Source organism: Aegilops tauschii, chromosome 3 (genome assembly GCF_002575655.3).
Source record: "Aegilops tauschii subsp. strangulata cultivar AL8/78 chromosome 3, Aet v6.0, whole genome shotgun sequence".
In the NCBI taxonomy this organism is placed as follows: Eukaryota; Viridiplantae; Streptophyta; class Magnoliopsida; order Poales; family Poaceae; genus Aegilops; species Aegilops tauschii.
In genome coordinates, this window is record NC_053037.3 from 543,774,658 (window position 1) to 543,792,159 (window position 17,502).

Below are 17,502 nucleotides of genomic sequence, written 5' to 3' on the forward strand. Positions count from 1 at the left end.
ACACTTTATTTGGGTCAAAGGGGAAACACCACAAGGTTTTTGGAAAGCGCAAAAGGAAGTTTTGCGGAGTCCAGGGGCCAGACGCCAAGGTCCCTGGCGTCTGGGTCCAGACGCCGGGAACCCTGGTGTCTGGTCCCGGAGTCCGAGAAGGACTCTTGCCTTTCGGGTGAAACCGACTTTGTTGAGGCTTTTACTCCAAGTTTCGACCCCAAGGCTCAACATATAAATAGAGGGGCAGGGCTAGCACCAAAGAGACATCAAGAATCACCAAGCCGTGTGCCGACAACCCGTCGCCTCTAGTTTATCCTCCATCATAGTTTCCGCAGTGTTTGGCGAAGCCCTGTGGAGATTGTTCTTCACGAACACCGTCACCACGCCGTCGTGCTGCCGGAACTCATCTAGTACTTCGCCCGTCTTGCTGGATCAAGAAGGTGAGGACATCATTGAGCTAAACGTGTGCTGAACGCGGAGGTGCCATACGTTCGGTACTTGATCGGGACGGATCGTGAGGGTGTACGACTACATCAACCGCGTTGATAAACGCTTGCGCTTTGCGATCTTCAAGGGTATGAAGATGCTCTCCCCTTCTCGTTGCTATGCATCTCCTAGATAGATCTTGCGTGAGCATAGGGAATTTTTTGAAATTGCATGCTACGTTCCCCAACAGTGGCATTCGAGCTAGGTCTATGCATAGATGTTATATGCACGAGTAGAACACAAAGAGTTGTGGGCGATAATAGTCATACTGCTTACCAGCAACGTCTTACTTTGATTCAGCTGTATTGTTGGATGAAGCGGCCCGGACCGACATTACATGACCGTGTTCATGAGACTGGTTCTACCGACGTCCTTCGCACACATGTGGCTAGTGGGTGACTGTTTCTCCAACTTTAGTTGAATCGAGTTTGACTACGCCTGGTCCTTGTTGAAGGTTAAAACAACACACTTGACAAAAAATCGTTGTGGTTTTGATGTGTAGGTAAGAACGGTTCTTGCTAGAAGCCCGTAGCAGCCACGTAAAACTTGCAACAACAAAGTAGAGGGCGTCTAACTTGTTTTTGCAGGGCATGTTGTGATGTGATATGGTCAAGACGTGATGAGATATAAATTGTTGTATGAGATGATCATGTTTTGTAAAAGTTATCGGCAACTGGCAGGAGCCTTATGGTCGTCGCTTTATTGTATGAAATGCAATTGCCATGTAATTGCTTTACTTTATCACTAAGCGGTAGCGATAGTCGTAGAAGCAATAGTTGGCGAGACGACAACGACGCTACGATGGAGATCAAGGTGTCAAGCCGGTGACGATGGAGATCATGACGGTGCTTTGGAGATGGAGATCAAAGGCACAAGATGATGATGGCCATATCATGTCACATATTTTGATTGCATGTGATGTTTATCCTTTATGCATCTTATTTTGCTTAGTACGGCGGTAGCATTATACGACGATCTCTCACTAAATTTCAAGGTACAAGTGTTCTTCCTGAGTATGCACCATTGCTACAGTTTGTCGTGCCGAGACACCACGTGATGATCGGGTGTGATAAGCTCTACGTTCACATACAACAGGTGCAAGCCAGTTTTGCACACGCAAAATACTCGGGCTAAACTTGACGAGCCTAGCATATGCAGATATGGCCTCGGAACACTGAGACTGAAATGTCGAGCGTGAATCATATAGTAGATATGTAAGTGCATCTAGTGCCCCGTAGTGATTTTGGTGTATTGAAGACTTATAGGTTAAGGGACTAATGCGTTTGTAAGTGTACACAAGTCTGTAAGTCTATGAGGAGTTTGATATTTACAGAGAAAGTCGACCCCTAAAAATGAATGTCTTCAACTGAAGACTTTGGCTTTCTGAAGACTTTGAAAGTGAAGAAATTAGTGTGACCTTGAAGACTGGATATTCATGCGAGGAATATGAAGCGTGAAGACTTTTGTTTTTGTAGTATAATTTTCTCTTTCTTGAGTCATAGGAAACACAGTACTGTTAAAGGGGGTCAAGGTAAAACTAAGGAAAAGTTTCCAAGTGATGCTCATCTCAAATCCTACACCTACCAATCCTTTCGAGTGAAGCCATTGGAAATCTCATACAGTTCAGTCAAGTTCTACAGTGACAGAGACGGCGATCTTCTGGTCTCTGAGGAATTTGTTCTGACTGAGGAGTTAGGAATTCGCCAGTGCGAATTGTCTACAAGTGAGGAACATGATAGCCCTGAGGAATTTGGTACTCAAATTTCCGACCGTTGCTGTGCTAAGCGCCAGCCGTCCCAAAATATCTACCCACCTAACGGTCATATCATTGAAGGGCATTTTTGTCTTATCATGTCGGGCTGCTCCCTAGGCTATAAATAGCCGCCCCCTACAACCACTAGCTAGTTGGCTGCTCCGAGAGAAACTGACACTTGTCATTTAGAGCATCCCATCCTTCGAGAACTTTGAGCGAAAATCATCAATTGAGGAAAACCAAAACCCAAACCCAAACACCTACAAACCCAAAGTGATTGAGCATCACTGAAGAGATTGTTCCTGTGTGGAACCGACGCTTATTACCTTTGAGGACTGTGCATCCTCCAGATGGTTAGGCGTCATGGTCTATAGCATCCAAGAGGAAATTGTGGATCGCTGAGTGACCAAGTTTGTGAAGGTTTGGAAGTCACCTGAAGACTTACCACGAGTGATTGGGCGAGGTCTGTGTGACCTTAGCTCAAGGAGAATACGGTGAGGACTGTGTGTCCTCAGGTTTAAATACCTAGCCGCTCCAACCAGACGTACAACTGCCATAGCAGTTGGAACTGGTCTACCAAATCGCTGTCTTCACCGAGCTAACTGGTTCTATTTCCTCAACCCTTTCATTTCCTCATTACTGTGTTGTGTACTTGATCGCTACTGTTTGAAGACATTGACTGAAGACTTTCTGAATTTCCTCACTTCAATTTCTTCAGCCAGTTTGTCTTCAGCCTGCTTATCGTGTGATTACGCTTTCTGTACTCCGTGCTTGTTTTCATTTCATCACGATGACCGTGCTTCTGTTCTGTTATGTTTGCATCTGAGTACTTATTCCGCTGCTAGGAATTTCCTCACCTAAAATTCCTTAGTGATGAATTTGTAAAAATTGCCTATTCACCCCCCTCTAGCCGACTTAATGCACTTTCAGTTGGTATCAGAGCGAGGTACTCCCTTATTCTGTGTGATTTTGGTTTAACCACCTGTAGTTTTAGTTATGTCGACTGCAGGCATGATCAAGATCTCTGCTGGGTGTCCTACCTTCGATGGGACGGACTACCCATACTGGAAGAATAAGATGCGCATGCATCTTGAGGCAATTGATAACGATCTCTGGCACATTTTGGAAAATGGCGTTCCCTCAATCACCCCTTCCTTGAATGTTGCTGATGTGAAGAGATTCAAGAAAATCGACTCGCAAGCGAAGAACATCATATGTGGCCATCTGAGCAAAGGGCAGTATGGTAGAGTGAGTGCTTTGGAGACTGCAAAGCTTATCTGGAACATACTGTCCAAGGTTAATGAAGGAGTCTCAACACAACGTGACTCTCGAGTTGACGTTCTTTGCAATATTTTCAACCGCTTCAAAAGACTCGACAATGAAAGTGTTCAGCAAACCTTCGATCGCCTCACTGCCATCTCAAATGAGCTTCAAGCATTTGGTGCCGATGACATCACCGACCATGAGGTGGTGAAGAAATTGCTGAGATCACTTGATTCCTCATTTGACACTCTTGCACTGATGATACAAGAACGTGGAGATTACAAGTCACTTGATCCCGTTGACATCCTTGAGAGGCTAAATACTCATGAGTTCCAGCCTGCTGAGAAGAGAGATCTTTATGGATCGAGCTATGGTAGATCATGAGCTCTGAAGGCCAAGGAAGTATTTGAATCTAAAGGTGAGGATTCCGGTAGCAGCCTTGGTGATCCTGAAGAACTGAGCCAGGAGCTAGCAATGCTCGTGAGGAAATTCCAGAAGTTCTCAAGACGTGGTCGCTTCGGAAAATCCTCAAGAAGTGATGACATAAAATCTGATTCCTCATCCCGTGACTACAAGAAGAGACTGTGTCACAAATGCAAGAAACCTGGTCACTACATTCAATATTGTCCTCAATGGGAAAAGGAATCAAAGAAGAAGAAGTACAAGGATTACAGTTCTGATGACTCAAAGAATAAGAAGAAACCTTCAAAGTCCTCATCAACGAAATCCTCGAAGTCTTCATCTCACAAGAAGAGCAGCTCCAAGAAGGCTCAGGCTTTCATCGGCAAGGAAATGGACTCTGAGGCTGAATCTGAGGAAAATGAGGAAGAGGAGGCATCTGAGGAGTCAGAATCTGGTGTGGCGAGCCTAGCCCTTGCTACTGTGTTCGTCAGCAAGTCCATCTTCAACTCTGAGGAAAATGACTTCCCCAACACTGTTGACGACGGCAATGATGACTATGCTCCCACCTATTGCTTCATGGCAAAAGGTGCCAAGGTACTCCAATATCCCTCCTCTGAATCAAGTGAGGATGAATCTGATGAAAACCTCAAGCCTAGCTATTCTAAACTTGCTAAGATTGCTGTGAAACAACAAAAGGCTTTTGGAAAAGTTCAAAATATGCTAGATAAAAGTGATGATATGTTGGGTGAAGAAATGGATCGCACTCAAACCTTGACTGATAATCTTCAGAGACTTCAGTCTAAGTTTGATAACCTTCAGAGTAGTCATAACACTCTCTTATCTGATCATGAGAAGCTTTCTTATGAATTTCTTCAAAGAAAGCAGGATCTTGAGAAGCTAAGGGAGAGTTATGATGATCTTCAGAAGGAGCGTGATTCATTGCTTGCTCAAAAAATCAGTGCCGCTCAGGTTGAATTCATTCCACCATGTTTGAAGTGCATTGAACGTGAATCTTCTAATTCTTCACCTGAATGTTCAAATGCTTCTATTGCTGCAACTTCTTCACCTGTCTTTGCTATCACAAATTCCTCATCTGAGAACATCTCTAGTATCACTGACGATGCAGGGCTGAAGGAATTGTATGTGGCAGGCATGTACAAAAGCCTCAAAGGGCATCAGGTTCTTTGTGATGTGCTTAAAAAGCAGATCCTCAACAGGAACCCTAGGAAAGAGGGTATTGCCTTTGAGAGGAAACTCAATGCTGATGGGACCTACTGGAAACCTGAGCAGTATCCAAAAACCTCATGGGTTGCTGCGAAAGGACCTCCCGTAGATCCATCTACTTTATCTGGCTTTACATGTGAATCTTCATATTCTTCTGATGAGTCTTTTGACTCCAACTATAAACTGTTCAAAAATCAGAATGGTGAAGTATTTGCTAGATATGTTGGCACTAACTGCAGGAACGGTCCCCCTATGAAGAAAATCTGGGTTCCCAAAAGGTGCCTTGAAAGTCTTCAGGTGAATGTCCTCATGACACCACTTGTGAAGAATAGGAACCCCAGATCAAATTCTTCATATGGACCAAATTCCTCATATGGATCCAGATCCTCATATGAACATCATCATGCTAACACTTCTGTTTCGCAGGGAAAGACTAAGGGCTACGAATATGTGCATTATTCTTCAAATCATTATGTTCATAAGTTCTCAAAGAATTTCTCTACTTATTCATATGCTTAACCTAACCCCTCTTATGTGAAACGAAATGGATTGGCATCTATGCCACCTTTCTCTTTGCCACCCCTTCAGATGTGGGTGGTGAAGAAAATAACTAATCTTGTATGCAGGGTCAGGTCTCCAGATGAACGAATTCGTTTGAAGAATTTGCTGGAGACCTGAATATGCTTGAAAGGACTCAAGCTAATAATGAAGAAATGAATTTTCATTTCTCACGTCCTCCTACTGCTTTACTTGTTCTCTTGCTTGATGAAATTGATCTGATGAATTTGATGTCATATTCTTCAGTGATGAAGTATATGAGTCTGTAAGCTGCACTAATTCATCTGCAGGATTTTAACCCAAAGCTACAGAGTGGGTCCTCGATAGTGGATGTACAAATCACATGACTGGTGACAGGAACTTATTGATGAACACTCCCCTATCACCGTCGCATCTGAAGCATATCACCTACGCTGACAAAGGCAAAAGCAAGGTATTGGGTCTAGGTAGAGCTGCGATCTCAAAGGATCGACACATGGACAAAGTCATGCTTGTCGAGTCCTTAGGATTCAACCTCATGTCTGTCTCAATGCTTTGTGATCTTGATATGGTTGTTATCTTCGGCAAGTATCGGTGTGTTGTGATCATGGAAGCTGACCATTCCAAAGTCTTCGAAGGCTTTAGGAGAGGAGATTTGTATATTGTTGATTTCTCCTCAGGACCACAACCTGCTATATGTCTACTTGCAAAAGCTTCAGAAGGCTGGCTATGGCATCGAAGACTTGGTCATGCTGGCATGAGGAATTTGCACACGCTCGCGAAGAAGCATGTCATTGGCATTGAGAATGTCAAATTCCTCAAGGATCACTGAGGGAGTCCTGGATTAAGGGGTCCTCGGACAGCCGGACTATATGTATATGCCGGACTGTTGGACTATGAAGATACAAGATATAAGACTTTGTCCCGTGTCCGGATGGGACTCTCCTTTGCGTGGAAGGCAAGCTTGGCGATTCGGATATGAAGATTCCTTTCTCTGTAACCGACTCTGTGTAACCCTTGCCCCCTCCGGTGTCTATATAAACCGGAGGGTTTAGTCCGTAGGACGACAACAATCATAATAATAGGCTAGCTTCTAGGGTTTAGCCTCTACGATCTCGTGGTAGATCAACTCTTGTAATACTCATATCATCAAGATCAATCAAGCAGGAAGTATGGTATTAACTCCATCGAGAGGGCCCGAACCTGGGTAAACATTGTGTCCCCTGCCTCCTGTTACCATTAGCCTTAGATGCACAGTTCGGGACCCCCTACCCGAGATCCGCCGGTTTTGACACCGACATTGGTGCTTTCATTGAGAGTTCCACTGTGAAGTCGAAGGTAGGGTTGATGGCTCGCCTTGTTATCAAGGACAACATCACCTCCGAGGGAGCTCTGGCCTCAGGCCAAACCCTCCGGCTGGGCAGCTTCGTCTTGATCGCCCGTTCGGCCGTCAGGCCGACAATGACTTCTCGGGTCATCGAAAATCGTCTCCACGTAAGCTCGGAATACGCCGAGCAGATGGATCCAATGGAGTTATCGTCTCTAAACAGGCTCCTGGATCGCATCGCCGCTTTGGAAGTCGCTTCGGACTAGGATCAGATTGGGCTTAAACCCGATCAGAGAGAGATTGAATCTCCGCCGATCACCCATCAGATAGCGGTGGTGGAGGAGCAATGCAACAACTCTTCCCCTATATTGAGGACGAAATATGTCCGGATTTCCAAGCTCACCGAGCTGGATACCTGCCCGCGGGAAGACGTGCCCCGAACTCCGAGCTTATTATCGGACTGTGGGCCAGAAAAATTGGTTGACATCCTGGAACCCGAACTATTAAGCTCGGAAACTCTTCAAGCTCTGGGTCACAGATCGGGTCAGGGTTCGGACATAATTCCACCCACCCACCCAGACTCAAGCGATCTTTCCCGCATCAGACAATAGTCCCAAGAGACGGTACATCACTTTTGGGCCAGATTCCTCCTTGTCAAGGACAAGGTCAAAGACTGTTGCGATGAAGACGCAATCTCATTATTCTGCAAAAATTGCACGGACAAGGGACTCCTTAACGCCATAAATCGCCGTCACGTATCACGCTTCAATGAATTGGCGATCATACTACAGAAGTACTGCATGATGGAAAGCGCCTGGAAAACTCAAGCAGCCTTTTGGGATCCACCGGCTCTCGCTAAACCCCTCGTCCGAACAAAAAGGGTGTACCCTCGTAGGTCGCCCGATCCAATCACGAAGAAATCGAAGCCCACTACAGGGCGCGCAACCGTTTTGGAGGGGTGGCTCGATAGGCCATGCAAAATACACACCACACCGGATATTGTACCAACACACAGCCTTAGAGCATGTTGGATACTTCGGCAGGTGGCCAAGAGCGGCGAGGATCTCCTCATAAAAAACACCGCAGAGCAACATCCCTCAGAACACAACACTACAGTATTGACAGTCTTTGAGACTTTCGCCTCAGGTAACAGGCGCAAGAGAGCACTTCGCAGCCTTGCCGAAGTCTGCCAAGTTGCAGCAATAAACCCCTGGAACGACACGGCCATAACTTTCAGTGCCAGTGACGAACCGCAATTCAGAACAGTCCGGGCACCGGCGCTTTGGTCCTTAGTCCAACCATGGACGGCTTCCGGCTTACCAAACTGCTCATGGACGGCGGTAGCGGACTAAACCTCATCTACGAGGAAACTCTCAACAAAATGGAAATAGACAGGAGCCGCATTGAGCAAAGCAGCACAACCCTCCGAGGAATTATTCCTAGCCGGGAGGCACGATATGCGGGAAAAATCACACTTGATGTGGTATACCGGTCCGAAGAGATAACTTTTCAGGTGGCCCCTTTCACTAGTGGATATCACGCCTTGTTAGGGCGGGATGCATTTGCGAGCTTTCAAGCTATACCCCATTACGGGTACATGAAGCTCAAGATGCCCGGGCCCAATGGAATTATCACTCTTGCGAGTGATCCGGATATAGCACTCCGCGCCGAAAATAAAACGGCCGCCTTGGCCCTCGAAGCATTGTCCGAAGCCCTCGCGGTCGAAGAATTAATGACATTATGCTCCACGGAGGATAAGGACGACGTGATACTCGATAAGCGATCCAAGTCCACCTCCTTTAAACCAGCGGACGAAATAGTCAAATTCCAAGTCCACCCAATGGACCCCACAAAGACAGCATCCGTCGGGGCACAACTGGACCCCACAATCGACGCTGCAATGCAGGCGTTCCTACGCGAGAACTGGGATATCTTCGCCTGGCACCCTTCCAATATGCCGGGGATCCCACGCAGGTTGGCCGAACACAGTCTCAACATACTGAAGGGATATAAACCGATCAAGCAAACACTACGGCGCTTTTCAGAACCCAAACGTCAAGCTACGGGAGAGGAACTAGCCAAATTACTTGAAGTCGAATTCATCAGAGAAATAAAACACCCGGATTGGCTAGCAAACCTCGTGATGGTACCAAACAAGGATAAATCCTGGTGCCTATGTGTCGATTTCAAAGACCTCAACAAGGCTTGCCCTAAGGATCCCTTCCCTCTCCCGCGCATCGATCAGATTACCGATGCTACCCTGGGACACATCAAATCAAGATGATGGAGTCCGATCAAGCCGAAACGGCATTTAGCACCCCATACGGGCCTTTCTGCTTCAACACTATGCCTTTCGGGCTCAAAACCGCTGGTGCCACCTACCAACACATGATTCAAACATGCCTAGAGAAACAAATCGGCAAAACAGTTGAAGCATATGTCGACGACGTAGTCATCAAGACCAGACATGCCAAATCTTTAATAGACGATCTAAGGCTCACGTTCGATAACCTCCGAACATATGACATTAAGCTCCATCCGGAAAAATGTGTTTTCGGCGTTCCTGCCGGAAAGCTGCTGGGCTTCATCGTTTCCAATAGAGGAATTGAAGCAAACCCAGCTAAAATCCGAGCTTTGTCACAATTGGCTACCCCAACAGATCTCAAACAAATCCAGAAACTAACTGGATGCATGGCAGCTTTAAGCTGCTTTATCTCCAGATTGGGAGAAAAGGCATTGCCACTTTATCGCCTTCTTCGACGAACCGAACACTTCGAGTGGATGGACGCGGTGACGGCCGGACTGGAGGAAATAAAGGCTCTCTTAGCAAGCAACCCAATCTTGGCCGCGCTGAACATTGGCGAACCCATGTTGTTATACATAGCTGCAACACACCAAGTTGTGAGTGCGGTGCTCGTCGTCGAATGAGAGGAGGATGGACACAAATTTCTGGTTCAGAAGCCGGTATACTACGTATCTACTGTCCTCACACCATGCAAATCCCGGTACCCATATTATCAAAAAATAGCATACGCGGTCTTCACGGCATCCCGGAAACTACGACACTGCATTCAAGAGTGTTCAATCACGGTGGCCTCTGAAGTACCACTCAATGACATAATAAACAACCGCGATGCCACGGGCCGGATTGCCAAGTGGGCCATCGAGCTCCTCCCATTCGACATCACATATAAACCACGGCTAGCCATTAAATCCCAAGTACGGGCGGACTTCGTCGCCGAATGGACAGAGGCCGAACTCCCTAAAGAGTACGGCACATACTCCAACTAGATCATGCACTTAGACGGTTCTAAAATACTGGCAGATCTGGGAGCAGGTGTTGTCCTCACATCCCCCACTGGAGATACAGTCCAATACGTACTCCAAATATTATACACAAACTCCAACAATGCAGCCGAATATGAGGCTCTGTTGCATGGTCTTCGGATGGCCGTCTCCATGGGCATTCAGCGCATAGAAGAGCGTGGGGATTCAAACCTCACAATATCTCAAATAAATGGAGACTTCGATGCCAAAGATCCGAAAATGGTGGCCTATCGTAATGCCGTCCTTAAGATGTCAGCTCAGTTCGAGGGGCTCGAATTTCATCATGTGGCTCAAGAAAAGAATCAAGCGGCGGATGTCCTTGCCCGCATCGGCGCTAAGCGCGACCCTGTCCCACCTAACATCTTTCTAGAAAGGCTTTTCAAGCCATCCGTGGTGTGGCAAGGGGAGACCAGCAACATCAGTCTGGATCCGACCACAACCTCAGATTCCGAAAACACTGACATAATCGGGGCCTCTGGCACCGAAATAACACCTTTGGCCCATCTCATCATGGCTGTTATCGCCCCATGGACCGAACCCTTCTTGTCCTACCTTAACTGACACGAACTCCCCGAGGATCAAAATGAGGCACGCTGCATTGTGCGGCACTCCAAAGCCTACCAAGTCCATGAGGGAGAGCTTTATAAGAAAAGCGCTACCGGGGTACTTCAAAGATGTATTTCCGAGGAGGAAGGGCGGCAGCTCTTGGCTGAAATTCATGCCGGCCTCGGCGGTCACCACGCCGCAGCTCGGGCACTTGTAAGCAAGGCCTTCCGTACAGGTTTCTACTGGCCGACGGCCCAAGGAGACGCATAAGACCTTGTCCAACATTGCGTCGGATGCCAGCTTTTTGCCAGCCAAAGCCATATGCCACCCACCGCCCTACAAACAATCCCCATAACTTGGCCTTTCGCGGTCTGGGGGCTTGATATGGTTGGACCCCTTAAAGGATAAATACTTGTTGGTCATGGTGGATAAATTCACCAAATGGATAGAAGCCAAACCAGTTAAAACGACTGAATTCGGACCCGTGATAGACTTCATATCGGGTGTTGTGCACCGTTATGGTGTCCCCCACAGCATCATCACCGACAACGACTCCAATTTCACAGCCGATGAGGTGAAAACTTGGCGCGGCAACATGGTTAACAAGACCACTAGTTTTAAGAAAAAGGGCAAGGGAAAGAAAGGGAACTTCAAGAAGAACAGCAAGCAAGTTGCCACTCCCATGAAGAAGCCCAAAGCTAGACCCAAGCCTGAAACTGAGTGCTTCTACTGCAAAGGAAATGGTCACTAGAAGCGGAACTGCACCAAATATTTGGCGGATAAGAAGGATGGCAAAGTGAACAAAGGTATATTTGATATACATATTATTGATGTGTACTTTACTAGGTTTCATAGCAACCCCTGGTATTTGATACTGGTTCACTTGCTAAATTTAGTAACTCGAAACAGGAGTTGCAGAATGAACAGAGACTAGTTAAGGATGAGGTGACGATGTGTGTCGGAGCTAATTCCAAGGTTAATACGATCACCATCACACACTCCCTCTACCTTCGGGATTAGTGTTGACCCTTAAATAACTATTATTTGGTGTATGTGTTGAGCATGAATATGATTTGATCATGTTTATTGCAATACGGTTATTCATTTAAGTTAGAGAATAATTGTTGTTCTGTTTACATGAATAAAACATTATATGGTCATACACCCAATGTGAATGGTTTATTGAATCTTGATCGCAATGATACAGATAAAATTGATGCCAAAAGATGCAAAGTTGATAATGATAGTGCAAAAGTTGATAATCATAGTGCAACATACTCGTGGCACTGCCGTTTAGGTCATATTGGTGTAAAGCGCATGAAGAAACTACATGCAGATGGGCTTTTGGAATCACTTGATTATGAATCATTTGATACTTGCGAACCATGCCTCATGGGCAAGATGACTAAAACTCCGTTCTCCGGAAATATGGAGCGAGCTAATGACTTATTGGAAATAATACATACCGATGTATGCGGTCCGATGAGTGTTGAGGCTCGCGGCAGGTATCGTTATTTTCTGACCTTCACAGATGATTTGAGCAGATATGGGTATATCTTCTTAATGAAAGACAAGTGTGAAACATTTGAAAAGTTCAAAGAACTTCAGAGTGAAGTGGAAAATCATCGTAACAAGAAAATAAAGTTTCTACGATCTGATCGCAGAGGCGAATATTTGAGTTACGAGTTTGGTCTTCATTTAAAACAATGTGGAATAGTTTCGCAACTCATGCCACCTGGAACACCACAACGTAATGTTGTGTCCGAATGTTGTGACCGTACTTTATTAGATATGGTGCGATCTATGATGTCTCTTACTGATTTACCAATATCGTTTGGGGGTTGTGCATTAGAGACATCTGCATTCACGTTAAATAGAGCACCGTCTAAATCCGTTGAGACGACACCGTATGTACTATGGTTTGATAAGAAACCAAAGTTGTCGTTTCTTAAAGTTTGGGGTTGTGATGCTTATGTGAAAAAGTTTCAAACTGATAAGCTCGAACCCAAATCGGAGAAGTGCGTCTGCGTAGGATACCCAAAGGAAACTGTTGGGTACACCTTCTATCACTGATCTGAAGGCAAGATATTTGCTAAAAATGGATCCTTTCAAGAGGAGTTTCTCTCGAAAGAAGTGAGTGGGAGGAAAGTAGAACTTGATGAGGTAATTGTACCTTCTCTTGAATTGGAAAGTAGCTCATCACAGAAATCAGTTCCAGTGATGCCAACACCAATTAGTGAGGAAGCTAATGATGATGATCATGAAACTTCAGATCAAGTTACTACCGAACCTCGTAGGTCAACCAGAGTACATTTCGCACCAGAGTGGTACGGTAATCCTGTTCTGGAAGTCATGTTACTAGACCATGACAAACCTACGAACTATGAGGAAGCGATGATGAGCCCAGATTCTGTGAAATGGCTTGAGGCCATGAAATCTGAGATAGGATCCATATATAAGAACAAAGTGTGGACTTTGGTGGACTTGCCCGATGATCGGCAAGCCATTGAGAATAAATGGATCTTCAAGAGGAAGACGGACGCTGATAGTAGTGTTACTATCTAAAAAGCTTGACTTGTCGAAAAAGGTTTTTGACAAGTTCAAGGTGTTGACTACGATGAGATTTTCTCACCCGTAGCAACGCTCAAGTCTGTCGAAATCATGTTAGCAATTACCGCATTTTATGAAATATGGCAAATTGATGTCAAAGCTGCATTCCTTAATGGATTTCTTAAAGAAGAGTTGTATATGATGCAACCAGAAGGTTTTGTCGATCGTAAAGGTGCTAACAAAGTATGCAAGCTCCAACGATCCATCTATGGACTGGTGCAAGCATCTCGGAGTTGGAATATACGCTTTTATGAGTTGATAAACGTATATAGTTTTATACAGACTTGTGGTGAAGCCTGTATTTATAGGAAAGTGAGTGGGAGCACTACAACCTTTCTGATAAGTATATGTGAATGACATATTGTTGATCGGAAATGATGTAGAATTTTTTGGAAAGCATAAAGGAGTGTTTGAAAGGAGTTTTTCAAAGAAAGACCTCGATGAAGCTGCTTACATATTGAGCATCAAGATCCATAGAGATAGATCAAGACGCTTGATATGATTTTTCAATGAGTACATACCTTGACAAGATTTTGAAGTAGTTCAAAATGGAACAGTCAAAGAAGGAGTTCTTGCCTGTGTTCCAAGGTGTGAAGTTGAGTAAGACTCAAAACCCGACGATGGCAGAAAATAGAAAGAGAATGAAATTCATTCCCTATGCCTCAGTCATAGGTTCTATAAAGTATGCTATGCTCTGTACCAGACCTATTGTGTACCTCACCATGAGTCTGGCAAGAGGGTACAATAGTGATCCAGGAGTGGATCATCGGACAACGGTCAAAATTATCCTTAGTATAATAAGGAAATATTTCTTGGTTATGGAGGTGATAAAGAGTTCATAGTAAAGAGTTACGTCGATGCAAGCTTTAACACTGATCTGGATGACTCTGAGTCTCAATCTAGATACATATTGAAAGTGGGAGAAATTAGCTAGAGTAGCTCCTTGCAGACATTGTAAACATAGAAATTTGCAAAATACATATGGATCTGAATGTGGCAGACCCGTTGACTAAACTTCTCTCACAAGAAAAACATGATCACACCTTAGTACTGTTGGTTGTTAATCACATAGCGACGTGAACTAGATTATTGACTCTAGTAAACTCTTTGAGTGTTGGTCACATGTCTATGTGAACTAGGGGTGTTAATCACATGGTGATGTGAACTATTGGCGTTAAATCACATGGCGTTGTGAACTAGGTTATTGACTCTAGTGCAAGTGGGAGACTGAAGGAAATATGCCCTAGAGGCAATAATAAAGTTATTCTTTTATTTCCTTATATCATGATAAATGTTTATTATTCATGCTAGAATTGTATTAACCAGAAACTTAGTACATGTGTGAATACATAGACAAACAGAGTGTCCCTAGTGTGCCTCTACTTGACTAGCTCGCTAATCAAAGATGGTTAAGTTTCCTAGCCATAGACATGTGTTGTCATTTGATGAACGGGATCATATCATTAGAGAATGATGTGATGGACAAGACCCATCCGTTAGCTTAGCACTATGACCGTCTAGTTTATTGCTATTGCGTTATTCATGACTTGTACATGTTCCTATGACTATGAGATTATGCAACTCCTGAATACTGGACGAACACTTAGTGTGCTATCAAACATCACAATGTAACTGGGTGATTATAAAGATGCTCTACAGGTGTCTCCAATGGTATTTGTTGAGTTGGCATAGATCGAGATTAGGATTTGTCACTCCGTGTATCGTAGAGGTATCTCTGGGCCCTCTCGGTAATGATCATCAATATAAAGCCTTGCAAGCAATGTGAATAATGAGTTAGTTGCGGGATGATGCATTACGGAACGAGTAAAGAGACTTACCGGTAACGAGATTGAACTAGGTATGAGGATACCGACAATCGAATCTCGAGCAAGTAATACCGATGACAAAGGGAACAACGTATGTTGTTATGCGGTTCGACCGTAGAATATGTAGGAGCCAATATGGGCATCCAGGTTCCGCTATTGGTTACTTACCAAAGAGGTGTCTCGGTCATGTCTACATAGTTCTCAAACCCGTAGGGTCCGCACGCTTAAACGTTCATTGACGATATCGTATTATATGAGTTATGTATGTTGGTGACCCAATGTTGTTCGGAGTCCCGGATGAGATCACGGACATGACGAGGAACTCCGGAATGGTTTGGAGATAAAGATTGATATATGGGATAATAGTGTTTGGTCTCCGGAAGGGTTCCGGAATTCACCGGAAGTGGTTTCAGATGTTTCCTGAAATGTTTGGGTACGAGAACACTTTATTTGGGCCAAAGGGGAAAGCCCACAAGGTTTTTGGAAAGCACAAAAGGAAGTTTTGCGGAGTCCAGGGGCCAGACGCCAAGGTCCCTGGCATCTGGGTCCAGATGCCGAGAACCCTGGCGTCTGGCCCTAGAGTCCGAGAAGGACTCTTGCCTTTCGGGTGAAACCGACTTTGTTGAGGTTTTTACTCCAAGTTTCGACCCCAAGGCTCAACATATCAATAGAGGGGCAGGGCTAGCACCAAAGAGACATCAAGAATCACCAAGCCGTGTGCTGGCAACCCCGTCCCCTCTAGTTTATCCCCTGTCATAGTTTCCGTAGTACTTGGCGAAGCCCTGTGGAGATTCTTCTTCACCAACACCGTCACCACGTCGTCGTGCTGCCGGAACTCATCTACTACTTCGCCCGTCTTGTTCGGTACTTGATCGGGACGGATCGTGAAGGTGTACGACTACATCAACCGTGTTGATAAACGCTTCCGCTTTGAGATCTTCAAGGGTATGAAGATGCTCTCCCCTTCTCGTTGCTATGCATCTCCTAGATAGATCTTGCGTGAGCATAGGAATTATTTTGAAATTGCATGCTACATTCCCCAACACATAACTCATACGGTCTACCATTGCAGATTCATTACAACCCCTTATCAACACAGAATTCAACATGAGGTAGAGGAAAGTAGCATTGTGAGCTAGATCCATTTCTTGGTATGCTCCTTTGTGGCCTTTTTCCCTCGATTGTGGAGCTGGCACCTTTGCTCTTCTTAGTCCTCTTTGACAGAATATCTTCTGTGGTGTCCTTCTCAGTCACCTTGCAAAATGAAGTGTTTAAACTTTTAACCACTTTGGCAGTGATAATAGGGGGTGTAATGTTACAAGCCAGGCAGTCTTTGTCCATACAAACTGATTGCTTATAACCCTTAGATAACTTTTGAAGTCTGTAGCTTCTTCTTACCTTTGTCTCCACCAGTGGAATTTTGCCCTTCCTCTTTTTGTGGTTGTGGGGTGCAAAGGTGTATGAGGCAGAGGTTTCTTCATTATCTGTGGCTACAGAAGGAGATCCAAGGGAATTGTCCTTTGAGCCCTGCTAAGATGAGGGAGCAGAGCAGATAAGTAAATCATGAGCTGGACATTTCTCAGGAATTGAAAAGGGCAGAGTATTGATGCATGTTGAGCTCTGACTGATAATTTCCCAAACATTAGAGTTAACAAATCTTTTGGCCCATGCAAATTTGTCTGGTGACAAAAAATTAACTACTAGAAAGTTGACCCAGTCTGTTGGTACCTGGATAATCTCTTTGCTATTCATTGTAGGGGCAAAATGTGTTTTCCAGATCTTTGCACGCTCTTTGCCAATAAGATCAACCTCTGTCTATTGTTTTGATGAAACATCTGCACTTAAAGTTTGGTTAGGAGCCTTGAGAATTTCCTGTATCATGCTAGGGTATACAGTGTGAGCATGATTAAGGAAGGCAGGGATAGGGAAACCTGGTGGAGCAGATAGGTCTGAAGCCTCTCCTTCAATCCCTTGAGTGATATTATTCCCCTCTTTGACCAAGTTCTGCATTTGATTATAAATAGGATCTGCTTCTACTGCATTACCAGCTTCAGTTTGAGCATTGTTGTCAGTGATATCCATAGCATGGGAAGATGCGTGAAAGTTATGATCTTGTTTATATGTTCCAAGGGCAGATGACTGAAATTCCAGTTGCATGGGGTATAGTACTCTGTCTTCATAGACTGCATTTTCCTTTTGCATTATGATCT